The sequence below is a fragment of the Schistocerca nitens genome, chromosome 6, assembly GCF_023898315.1.
Source record: "Schistocerca nitens isolate TAMUIC-IGC-003100 chromosome 6, iqSchNite1.1, whole genome shotgun sequence".
NCBI lineage: Eukaryota > Metazoa > Arthropoda > Insecta > Orthoptera > Acrididae > Schistocerca > Schistocerca nitens.
Window position 1 is genome coordinate 653,339,904 of NC_064619.1, and position 14,386 is coordinate 653,354,289.

Sequence of the window (14,386 nt, forward strand, 5' to 3'; positions counted from 1 at the left end):
AAGACGTAACAGGAGGATGGATCAGTCAGGAAAGTTCAGTGAATTTGAATGTGGACTGCTCATTGGTATTCACCTGAGCCACAATTCCACCAGGGACATTTCAGTCTTTCTAAATTTGTCCAACTCGACTCTTGGTGATGTGGATGTGAAATGGGAACGCGAAGGAACACCCACAGCTAAATCCGCCAGACCTCATGCAATAACGGAAAGGGGCAGCCGAGAATTGTGGAAGGTGGTTATAAAAATTCGCATGAATTCAGCGGAAGGAATCACTCCTGAGTTTCAAAGTGCAGTCAACAGTCCGACTAGCACAGTGATTGTACGTAGCCAGTTACAAACAATGGGATACAGTGATCGAGCAGCTCCTCATGTTGTTGTTGTTGTGGTCTTCAGTCCTGAGACTGGTTTGATGCAGCTCTCCATGCTACTCTATCCTGTGCAAGCTTCTTCATCTCCCAGTACCTACTGCAACCTACATCCTTCTGAATCTGCTTAGTGTATTCATCTCTTGGTCTCCCTCTACGATTTTTACCCTCCACGCTGCCCTCCAATGCTAAATTTGCGATCCCTTGATGCCTCAAAACATGTCCTACCAACCGATCCCTTCTTCTAGTCAAGTTGTGCCACAAACTTCTCTTCTCCCCAATCCTACTCAATACCTCCTCATTAGTTACGTGATCTACCCATCTAATCTTCAGCATTCTTCTGTAGCACCACATTTCAAAAGCTTCTATTCTCTTCTTATCCAAACTATTTATCGTCCATGTTTCACTTCCATACGTGGCTACACTCCATACAAATACTTTCAGAAACGACTTCCTGACACTTAAATCTATACTCGATGTTAACAAATTTCTCTTCCTCAGAAACGATTTCCTTGCCATTGCCAGTCTACATTTTATATCCTCTCTACTTCGACCATCATCAGTTATTTTACTCCCTACATAGCAAAACTCCTTTACTACTTTAAGTGTCTCATTTCCTAATCTAATCCCCTCAGCATCACCCGATTTAATTTGACTACATTCCATTATCCTCGTTTTGCTTTTGTTGATGTTCATCTTATATCCTCCTTTCAAGACACTGTCCATTCCGTTCAACTGCTCTTCCAAGTCCTTTGCTGTCTCTGACAGAATTACAATGTCATCGGCGAACCTCAAAGTTTTTACTTCTTCTCCGTGAATTTTAATACCTACTCCGAATTTTTCTTTTGTTTCCTTTACTGCTTCCTCAATATACAGATTTAATAACATCGGGGAGAGGCTACAACCCTGTCTCACTCCTTTCCCAACCACTGCTTCCCTTTCATGCCCCTCCACTCTTATAACTGCCATCTGGTTTCTGTACAAATTGTAAATAGCCTTTCGCTCCCTGTATTTTACCCCTGCCACCTTCAGAATTTGAAAGAGAGTATTCCAGTTAACGTTGTCAAAAGCTTTCTCTAAGTCTACAAATGCTAGAAACGTTGGTTTGCTTTTTCTTAATCTTTCTTCTAAGATAAGTCGTAAGGTTAGTATTGCCTCACGTGTTCCAACATTTCTACGGAATCCAAACTGATCTTCCCCGAGGTCCGCTTCTACCAGTTTTTCCATTCGTCTGTAAAGAATTCGCGTTAGTATTTTGCAGCTGTGACTTATTAAACTGATAGTTCCGTAATTTTCACATCTGTCAACACCTGCTTTCTTTGGTATTGGAATTATTATATTCTTCTTGAAGTCTGTGGGTATTTCGCCTGTCTCATACATCTTGCTCACCAGATGGTAGAGTTTTGTCATGACTGGCTCTCCCAAGGCCATCAGTAGTTCTAATGGAATGTTGTCTACTCCCGGGGCCTTGTTTCGACTCAGGTCTTTCAGTGCTCTGTCAAACTCTTCACGCAGTATCTTATCTCCCATTTCATCTTCATCTACATCCTCTTCCATTTCCATAATATTGTCCTCAAGTACATCGCCCTTGTATAAACCCTCTATATACTCCTTCCACCTTTCTGCCTTCCCTTCTTTGCTTAGAACTGGGTTGCCATCTGAGCTCTTGATATTCATACAAGTGGCTCTCTTCTCTCCAAAGGTCTCTTTAATTTTCCTGTAGGCAGTATCTATCTTACCCCTAGTGAGACAAGCCTCTACATCCTTACTTTTGTCCTCTAGCCATCCCTGCTTAGCCATTTTGCACTTCCTGTCAATTTCATTTTTGAGACGTTTGTATTCTCTTTTGCCTGCTTCATTTACTGCATTTTTATATTTTCTCCTTTCATCAATTAAATTCAATATTTCTTCTGTTACCCAAGGATTTCTATTAGCCCTGGTCTTTTTACCTACTTGATCCTCTGCTGCTTTCACTACTTCATCCCTCAGAGCTACCCATTCTTCTTCTACTGTATTTCTTTCCCCCATTCCTGTCAATTGTTCCCTTATGCTCTCCCCGAAACTCTCTACAACCTCTGGTTCTTTCAGTTTATCCAGGTCCCATCTCCTTAAATTCCCACCTTTTTGCAGTTTCTTCAGTTCCAATCTGCAGTTCATAACTAATAGATTGTGGTCAGAATCCACATCTGCCCCTGGAAATGTCTTACAATTTAAAACCTGGTTCCTAAATCTCTGTCTTACCATATATAATCTATCTGATACCTATTAGTATCTCCAGGATTCTTCCAGGTATACAACCTTCTTTTATGATTCTTGAACCAAGTGTTAGCTATGATTAAGTTATGCTCTGCGCAAAATTCTACAAGGCGGCTTCCTCTTTCATTTCTTCCCCCCAATCCATATTCACCTACTATGTTTCCTTCTCTCCCTTTTCCTACTGACGAATTCCAGTCACCCATGACTATTAAATTTTCGTCTCCCTTCACTACCTGAATAATTTCTTTTATCTCGTCATACATTTCATCAATTTCTTCATCATCTGCAGAGCTAGTTGGCATATAAACTTGTACTACTGTAGTAGGCATGGGCTTTGTGTCTATCTTGGCCACAATAATGCGTTCACTATGCTGTTTGTAGTAGCTAACCCGCACTCCTATTTTTTTATTCATTATTAAACCTACTCCTGCATTACCCCTATTTGATTTTGTATTTATAACCCTGTAATCACCTGACCAAAAGTCTTGTTCCTCCTGCCACCGAACTTTACTAATTCCCACTATATCTAACTTTAACCTATCCATTTCCCTTTTTAAATTTTCTAACCTACCTGCCCGATTAAGGGATCTGACATTCCACGCTCCGATCCGTAGAATGCCAGTTTTCTTTCTCCTGATAACGACGTCCTCTTGAGTAGTCCCCGCCCGGAGATCCGAATGGGGGACTATTTTACCTCCGGAATATTTTACCCAAGAGGACGCCATCATCATTTAATCATACAGTAAAGCTGCATGTCCTCGCGAAAAATTACGGCTGTAGTTTCCCCTTGCTTTCAGCCGTTCGCAGTACCAGCACAGCAAGACTGTTTTGGTTAATGTTACAAGGCCAGATCAGTCAATCATCCAGACTGTTGCCCCAGCAACTACTGAAAAGGCTGCTGCCCCTCTTCAGGAACCACATGTTTGTCTGGCCTCTCAACAGATACCCCTCCGTTGTGGTTGCACCTACGGTGCGGCCATCTGTATCGCTGAGGCACGCAAGCCTCCCCACCAACGGCAAGGTCCATGGTTCATGGGGGAAGCAGCTCCTCATAGGACACGCATTTTCTGTGGTCAGTGCTCAGCGTCTTGTGGAGTAAAAAGCGACGCCACTCGACAGTGGATGACTGGAAACGAGTGATTTGTAGTGATGGGTCACGTTATACCCTGTGAAAATCCGATGGAAGGGTTTGGGTTTGGCAAACACCTGGAGAACGTCACCTGCCATAATGTGTAGTGCGAAGAGTGAAATACGGAGGAGGTGCTGTTGCGGTAAGCGGGTGTAGAAGAAAACGCTAAATGCGAGAGGATATGAACACACTTGATACTGTTGCATACAGCGTACAATAGACGAACAGTTCGGAGTCGATAGTTGGTTGTTTCAGCATGACAATGCAACCTGTTATAAAGCAGCATCTGTCAGGCAATGGCTGGTGGACAATAAGATTCCTGATACGGACTGGACCACCCACAGTCCCAACCTGAACCAAATGGAACACATCTAACATGAGATAGAACGTAGACTTCGCTACAGGTCCCAGCGTCCAACATCGCTACTTTTTCCTGGTTTCGGCTGCCATTGTTTCACAAGCAATCGAATGCCTCACTGAAAGTGCCCCCATTAGAGTTCAAGCCGTCATAAAGTCAAAGGAAGGAGACACGCCTTATTAACGTCCAATAGGAGGTCTCACGTGTTTTTTTTTTTTTTTTTTTTTTTTCAACAGATAGTGTGTAAGTGGAATTAACATGACGATCCCTACGTGGTCAAATAGCGATTACCCAGGTATTCTTCATTTCTTATAGGACATGAGATGTAATTCATTTCGAAAGGGCTGTAACGATTCACAACGTCTTCACAACGGCTACAAAGCCAAGTTACGATAACGTATGCAGAAGGAAACAAATAACACTCAAACGACGAAAGCACCATCATTTAAACAATACCGAGATTGCTATGGTTTTCAATAAAGCTCAGATACATTGGGCCGAAAATTAACTAATAATGAATAGCAGCAGTTGAATTATATAAGCCTCACTAAGCACATACTATTGATACAAAGATTCAATGAAGAGCCAAATTACCTTCAGAGTGATGATTAGAGTTCATTTACCTGTGCACAATGAAACAATATTGCCAATATTTAGCGTGTGACGATTTAGAATCTCGCAATAGCCATACACAAGTCAAAGTAGACAATGATTAAATGCAACGTGTAACTCTTTTCAGTATAAGGTCCTTTATATTTGTATTTTAAACTAAAATTTAAAGAAATTTTCATTTATCAAGTTTGTTTCAGTATCTTAGTCCTCATTGTTAGATTTTCATCAGGTTACAACACAGATTTATGGAACAGGATCAGATTACGTGGTGTTACTTAAAGACAAACATAACTATGCTAATCCTTCCTAGTACCGGGTTCCTATAATACCGGGTTTCTCTTCTAAGGGTCTTCGAGCGCGTTTTCTCTGGCTTTTCGACAGATACTTGCAATTTCGTTTTTACAACGCGTAGCTGTAGCCAGTCCAAACAGATCCTGCACATCTCGTCTTTCATACGGCGCCCAGCTTCCATGTTAAGTGTTGGCTTGTTTCCCATTACAAACAAACAGATATTAAAATCGAAATATTGTTTGCCAGTTCGATAGTGCGGTCCCTGCTTAGTCTAGTGCAATATTCGATTTAGCGATTGGTATTAACAGGGACAGTAAAACACAGAGGATACCCTGTAATCCAGGACCGACTGAGCAGCGTTGATGTACGGCGATAGTAGTCAGTCAGTGGACCAGGGTGGTGCTGTCGCTGCTGAACTACTGATTACACTTCGTGTTTTATTGTCCCTGTTAACACTTATCGATAAAACGAATATCGTACTACACTAATTTCGGACCACTCTGTCGAATGGGCGCGTAAAATTCCACTTCAATTATATCGGCGCTGGGTGTCGCATGAAAGACATGATGAGCATATTTGTTTCGCCAGACTCCAGCCAAATTGCAAATATCTGCAGGAACATCAGAGAAAATTCATCTGACGACTCTTAGGAGAGATACCCTGTATTTAGTCCGATGTGTCTTATGCAGAAACTGACAGTCGAAAATATATATATAATATATACTGATCTAGTAATCTTCTTTGGACTTCGAAAGAGTTCACTGGATTACTTTTAGCGTTTAGTAGTGTTGAAAGTAGTTGGAAATTAGGTCAAGTTGAAGATCAGTTTGGAACCTGTGAATCCGAATTTTCGATCGTTTTGCACGCAATCCAGCTTGGAATTATTAATCGCCGAGCCCCAATTAAAAACTAATTAGGAGTGTTTAACTTCTCTGCGGAAGTAAACTGTTTTACTGAGGACAAGTTCACAGTTAGTTACTTAAAACCAATTCACTCACAATCCTAGAGCTCTGTGTCTTAATTATAGCTTCAGTGGAAGCAGGCAGCGACCCACAGCAAATAAAAACAACCATTCATCATGCCGCCTGCCTCGTGGAAGATATTCGATTGATTGCTGGGTGAAATATTTTACCACATGTTGGAACCTAACAAAGGCTCCGAATGGTCGTCACACAATCGTATACAAAGCAGAGGAAGTAACCATACAGAGTTACCATAAACTAATATTTATCGAACACTCCAACGCCAAATTGGAAGCTCCAACCGCACAAGCTAGCCAACCACGACACGTCCCGTAGCTTCTGTCTGCCAGTATCACCAGTACCCCTGAAAGGAGATGAAGAAAGTGCGCAGAACTCTTAACGATGTTGTTAAATTCCACCGTGACATGCCAAACGTGACCTAAGTGAAAAGAGCGCAACACATGGTAAGAAATTGGGTAGGTACAGGTAAAAAACTCAAGATTATAGTTAACAGGACTTAATCCTCAACAACAATATCAGATTACTTTGAAGTCTTTACTCTTATATTGCTCTAGAACACATATGTTTCTTTGTTATAACTGGTTTTTGTAGAGAAAGTGGAATGGCATGACACCAAATGTGAAATCGTTATGATACCGTAACGACTCGCTCTGAATGACAGTTTGACGTCTTCGCCACTCCTAACAAATCTGAAGTGGCTACCTAACAATACTGCACACTCCCTGGAGAGGGGTTTAATGTCATTACTACGTTAATATCCAGTGACAACAATGTACCATAGCAAAACCTTTGCAGAAAAGTGACACAGCTTTCATCAACTAAAGGCTTATTTTTTATGGGAGTGAATATTGTCGTAAACAGAATACTTCCACAAGCAAGTTCTATCATTGTACTGCGTTAATTAAGGAAATATCATGTGGAGTGCCAGTTGAATATGGAGTTTTAATTACTTCATTATTTTTTCATCAAAAAACAATGCTTAGGATATCAGGCTTTACGACGCTTGCAAAAAAAGAGTGGTGGATATTTTCTTACTCGAATATTGGAACCATACGTAACAGTGACGCTGTACGATTCGTTGTCAGCGCCCTGTCCAACAATGCGCGTTACGTAATAGTACAAACTTCCCATGCAGCCAGTGGCAGCGACTCCATTTGAACTTCACAGAGTCGTGTACTTGGTACCCAAACGACTATATCCACTCATTAGGTAGTATTCCGATCCTCGCCCAAACGTGCGGGCCGCATAGGGAGAAAGTTCAGAAAGTTAAATTGATGATACGATTCTGTTCAACCATATTCAGAGAAATTCTGTGGTAGTCGGTAGTTGAGAAAGGAGTCGTTTGATTTAGCAGTCCATCCCATTATCACAAAACATTCAATGTGGCGGCTAAAAAAGATAGATCAAACTAGACCATTCTACACAGTACACGCATAAAACAAGGGCAGTCTGTTACAAAGCACGAACAGCCTCTCAGCCACGCGTCCACAAGCCGAATCTGCCCCCTCCTCCACCCCCATGCATAATCCATCTCAGAACTCACTGCAGGCTGGCGCACACCAAACGTGGCCTGTGGTTGGGGACTAGAAACAAATAGCAATGCACCTTGAAGGTTACACGACAGTATAAAAATTAGAAAATTCATCGAAATACCACAAGTATACAGTATATGATCAAAAGTATCCGGAAACCTACTGGTGGACAAAAATATGGGGTGCGTCTACTCGTCGCATTTATGACATCTGGGGATACTTTTGGTAAAGTATCTGAATATCCGTGGAGGAATGGCAGCCCATTCTCCCTCAGGAGTCGAAAACAGCCAAACTGAACACAAAAGAATCTAAATTGCAAAAAATCCTAACAATAATACAAATCCAAAATATATTAAATTAGAGAAATATGAAACTACTTCCAACTCTCTTAATTGCCTAAACTCATTTAAATCACGAATCCCAGCAGTGCAAACACCAATCTTTTTCATAAGTCACCTACCTCACAGAAGATCTTCATAACACGAACTACAGCAAATACAACAAATAGCAACTACAGTCAGCTAAATAAGAGATTCTAACTACTATAGATTCTAACTACTAGGAGGCATGTGGTTAGCGAAAGAAAGATTTTGTTGAAGAGCAAACGGTCTATTTAGAAATTTTACCTTATTCATGTGACATCCAGTTCCAAAAATTATTTAGTTGTCAATAATTCCACTGCTCAAACATTATCAACCAAATATTTGTCATCATACATTTACTTGGGCTTTTTCTTATAAACACACTATTTCATCTCACTTTACAATGCATGTCCTACCAACACAGAGTCTCCACTAAGAACATCATGTCCATACACTCCCTATCCACTCGCTAACATGCCAACCACAGAATCTCTTGCCGAGGGCGCAGAGCGCTGTCAGCGATATTAACACAGTCTATAGCGTTGCCAACATACAAAAATGCTAGTTACATGCCCCCCCTGCTCCCCTCAAAAAATTTTGCAAAGTGTTTTGGGCAGTGGCCAAGACTAAGTTGTTAAAATTTTTATATTAACAATATCAAATAAAACAGATGCACATAAAGGTTAAGTAATATGCTGTTGGTCAACAAAGTAAAAATTCTCCTCACAGTCCCTAAAAGCAGTCATAATTACAATCATACATTCTTGAAGAAGTAGTGTTGTCCTCCCCACATAAACACAGTGCTGACTCTTGACATAAAGTTTTGAAGTGGCATCGTAAGACCCACAGCAGTATCAGTCGAAGTCTTGAAGAATATGGATAGTATTGGTGGGTCACCACAGAGCAGACGCACTGTAGTCTTAGTAGAGATTATGATAGCAGTGAGCCACCAAAGGTGCAGACCCACAGTAGTCCTTGTAGGGATGGCCAGCACCCATCCGTTGCTACTGTGCAGGTGCACACTCACAATTGTAGAGTCTTGAGGATAATATAGCAAGTCCATGAACCACCATTGTGTAGTGAGTATTGATACATATTACACTCCCTTTGATACATATTACACTCCCTTTTCCTTTTGTTTTGCAGTGTCCTTACAACCAGCAATGCTTTTAACCAGTCCCTTGCTGAATTATGAACACACGTGCAAGCATTAACACAGTCATATAACCTCTGAGATTTGACAGTTATAGTATGACGAGCAGACAAATGTGTGCAGCGAAAAGACTCCCTACTAATTACCTAACTTGGAGAACTGGTGTCTATACATTTGCAATTTCACAGCACAAGAATACAATTACAAATGTAAAGAAAACATCATTACAGTAATGAACATAATAATACAAGTAAAATTGGCAGTAATACAAGCTTTACAAAAAGAACAGAAATAAGTTTATACATGAGTATTACAGGAATTATGACATGAGTAAATAAATTAAAAAATGAGAATATCAGTAGAAACATTGAGACATGAATATTAAAAGGAAACATAACAGAATAAATAATGTCTGAACATCTTCCTAAAGTAAGAACAAAAACAGAGATTAGGTTTGGGCATAACAGTATTCCTCATCACAGTGAATGCAGCCTAGTATTAGAAGGAAACAAATTCTACTAAATTTATCTTATGAAGTTAACACAAAGAGATAGGAAGAACGCACAGACACAAGGGTACGCATAAACATATCGGAATAACACAATAGCAAAGGACAGGATCTGTTTTTAAGTGTAAAATGTCAAAGTGTAAGTGTAAGTGCAACATTTGATACTGCAGTACTTGTGGTATGCATTTTATACCTCTGTTTCATTTTTCTCTTTTCAATAATATCCGTCACCCTCATACCTACTATACTTTCAATCAAAACTACTTCATTTCCAACTGAAACTTCATTTGATTCTCGCAAAGCTCTCATACTGCAAGACTGGTTTAAAAAAAATCTTACCTAAGCATGCTGTCTGTGTTTATACTTTCAACCAGTGATTGTACATCCATATTTTTCCTATCTCATCATTTGTTTCCAAGAAAGTCCTACCTATACCTGTTGTCACTATACCCTGCTTATAACTGTTCAGTTCCTTTTTCAAAATAATTGCTCCTCATTATACAATTACCTCTGGCTTGACCTTTCCCTTATAGCTTCTCAGTGCATTTCTTCCCAACTCATCATAACTCATTTTCTTATATACCATGCCCCCTCTTAAACTAACTTAAATCTACTGAGCTCAGTCACATAAACTAGTGACTGAGGCAATGCAGCACCACAAAAAAATTAACACAAACAAGGATGATAAAAATGCAAATTAGCAAAGCAAGCAGCAGCATACCTAAATTAGCAAAGCAAATGCAACATTACAACTAATGTAAGGCAATATTCAGCAAACAGGAAATATAAATCAGTGGTAAAACTGGTGTAGCACAGTAATACTACGTAAATTCCAGTAGGACACTGTCTGAAAAATAGCAGCAGCAAATGCAATAACGTATACCTAAACATGACAAAGCACAAGCAGAGAAAATATTACAGTAATGATAGTAATTCAGATAATCGAAATATATGTGTAACCTTACAATAGAATGTGTGCATCTGTGATCATCAAAATTATCCAAATCACCAGCATCTGTTTATATGCTGGCAGCACTATACATTGTATTAATATCGCTGACAGCGGTCTGCGACCTCGGCAAGAGATTCTGTGGCTGGACAGACTAGCAATTAGGGAATGGATAGGGATGTGTATGGACATAACATTTTTCGATGGAGACTCTGTGTTGGTAGGACATGCATTGTAAAGTGGGATGAAATTATTTATTTATAATAAAATACGCAGGGAAATGTATGATGATGACTGTTTGGTTGATAATGTTTCAGGTTATATGTCGGATGCTGGGGTCTGGTGCAAAGTCGAAGTTGTAGCTCATAACAAAGTCTTCCATTGTGTTCCGTTCCTCTACATTACACAGTATACAATGACGTGAAGTGTGTTGATATCCTTCTGCATTTACCGTTTTCTTAAGCGCAACAGGTGTATCACACTCTAATCATGAAAAACACCGCCTCAACCATAGTTCACTTTTGGCTTTACACATGATGACATGCAACATTCTTCAGGCGTTCGCCAAACTCAAAGTATTCCACCAGATAGCCACATGGTACCACTCATTTGCAATCATCCACTGTCCAGTGGCGTCCCTTTCACCCACCCGAAGCCCCACGTAGCACTAATTACAGAAATGTGTGGCCTATGAAGAGTTGTTCCACAGTCGTACCCCATTCTTTTCAACTCCACACTTACTGTGCTAGCTGGACTACTGGTAGTACTTTGGGCTCTGGAACTCAAGAGTGATTCCTTTCGCTGAATGCAGACGATTTTTTACACCCAACGCCTTTAAGGGTCGATGGCACATGTACGTCTGTATAGCATATCTCGCTGGTCTTGGTTTAGCTTCCTTCGCGTTTCAGTCACATCAGCAATAGTCGATTGGGACAGGTTCAGAAGGGTTCAAATGTCGGTGACAAGTGCACGTTCACCATCACTGCCGTTACTGCTTCTCTGCTGACAACACAGTACCCCTCGCCTCCTTTAAAGTGGTGGATCCTCCCCTCATTACATCCAGTGGAGAATTCCGCATTGCATAGGGGTGTCCGGATATATTTGACCAGGTAGTATACATTAAATTCTGCATGCAACTGACACAGAATTACGATATTTAAGGAACTTATACAGGGTGAGAGACTAACTATTGCCACCTAATATAACTCTGAAGGTATGATAGTATTTGAAAAGTTTGTGGGACAGAAGTTGCATTGGACAACGGGGGCCATAATAAGACGTTGGCTTTTTGTTGCTAGGTGGGGTCGCTTCAGAGATATGAAAGTCAACTTTGTTTTTTTTTTAAAGGGGATGCTATAGTTTGGTACTTATTTTCTGATAGCGGCTATCGAGACGAATCTAATGATGTGTAACAGAAAGGTCTTTGAAAGTCAACGAAGGTCAAAACGGTAGCATGAACGTCCATTTACAGAAGGTGTTACAAGTGATGACAATTGGTAACAATGCAGTGCTGCAATCTTCTTATCATGGATTGAGTGATATTCCTAATCACATCGGCACTTATCGAAGCACATGCTCTGAAATTCTCTCTCGTATATTGTGCAAATAGTAAATATTCGCCGAATAAAGCGTATCCATCTAACATGCAATTGAAAAGTAAACACCATATGATGGTTTCGCAATACAACACTAATACGAACGCTAAGACTGGTATCGTCGAATCAAGTGAATCTGAATGATGTATTCCTTCGCAGAACAAGTCAATATACTTCTCATTTGAGCAGAATGCCAATGAAATTCAGTGAGAGCTAGAGACTTATACGCTGAAGATATCCTCAACGTACTCACCCTATACGTCGTACATTTAAATATGTGTCTGATAAATTGAGAACAACTGGATCTTTAACGCATTAGAAACATACCCGGCAAAAGAAAGCTACTAACGCCGTGCGGGGTAGCCGCGCGGTTTCAGGCGTCTTGTCACGGTCCGCGGGGCTCCCCCCGTCGAAGGTTCGAGTCCACCTTCGGGCATGGGTGTGTGTGTCGTCCTTATCGTAAGTTAGTTTAAGTTCGATTAAGTAGTGTGTAAGCTCAGGGACCGATGACCTCAGCAGTTTGGTCCCATAAGACCTTACCACAAAAAGGCTACTAACGAGGAAACGGAAATTTTTACTCTTGCCACTGTGGTTCGAGATCCTTGTGTTAGTTCTCATCAAATCGCAAGGGACTCTGACATAAGCCAGAGTAGTGTTGTTCGTGTTCTGCATCGCCATAAATATCATCCTTACCATATAAGTCTACACCAAGAATTAACTGGTACGGATTGTATGCATCGGACTGAATTCTGCCGATGGACTCAATTTCAGATTCAGAGGGATGACATTCATTAATTTGATTTTATTTACTGACGACGCTACATTCACGAATCATGAAAATCTTAATTTGCATAATATGTACACTACTGGCCTTTAAATTGCTACACCACGAAGATGACGAGCTACAGACGCGAAATTTAACCGACAGGAAGAAGATGCCGTGATGTGCAAATGATTAGCTTTTCAGAGCATTCACACAAGGTGGCGTCACCTACAATGTGCTGACATGAGGAACGTTTCCAACCGATTTCTCATACACAAACAGCAGTTGACCGGCGTTACCTGGTGAAACGTTGTTGTGATGCCTCGAGTAGGGAGGAGAAATGCGTACCATCACGTTTCCGACTTTGATAACTGTCAGATTGTAGCCTATCGCGATTGCGGTTTATCGTATCGCGACATTGCTGCTCGTGTTGGTTGAGATCCAATGACTGTTAGCAGAATATGGAATCGGTGGGTTCAAGAGGGTAATACGGAACGCCGTGCTGAATCCCAACGGCCTCGTATCACTAGCAGTCGAGATTACAGGCATCTTATCCGCATGGCTGTAACGGATCGTGCAGCCACGTCTCGATCCCTGAGTCAGCAGATGGGGACGTTTGCAAGACAACAACCATCTGCACGAACAGTTCGACGACGTTTGCAGCAGCACGGACTATCAGCTCGGACACCAATGACGAACCTGGGTGCACGAATGGCAAAACGTCATTTTTCATACGAATCCAGGCTCTGTTTACAGCATCGTGATGGTCGCATCCGTGTTTGGTGACATCGGCGTGATGGTATGTGGTGCCATTGGTTACACGTCTCGGTCAGCTATTGTTCCCATTGACGGGACTTCGAGCAGTGGACGTTACATTTCAGATGTGTTACGACCCGTGGCTCTACCCTTCAATCGATCACTGCGAAACCCTACATTTCAGCAGGATAATGCACGACCGCATGTTGCAGGTCCTGTACGGGCCTTTCTGGATACAGAAAATGTTCGACTGCTGCCCTGGCCAGCACATTCTCCAGATCTCTCACCAATTGAAAACGTCTGGTCAATGGTGGCCGAGCAACTGGCTCGCCACAATACGCCAGTCACTACTCTTGATGATCTGCTGGTATCGTGTTGAAGCTGCATGGGCAGCTGTACCTGTACACGCCATCCAAGCTCTGTTTGACTCAATGCCCAGGCGTATCAAGGCCGTTATTACGGCCAGAGGTGGTTGTTCTGGGTACTGATTTCTCAGGATCTATGCAGCCAAATTGCGTGAAAATGTAATCACATGTCAGTTCTAGTATAATATATTTATCCAATGAATACCCGTTTATCATCTGCATTTCTTTTTGGTGTCGCAATTTTAATGTCAGTAGTGTATTACTGGGCAACTGAAAATGTATATTGGCTACGGCAAGTTGCATACCATAAACCGTGGTAGGTGAATGTACGGTGTGGCATACTGGAGGACCGAATTATAGTCCCCTATTTCATCGAAGGAAATCTTAATTCTAGGATGTTCACCACATT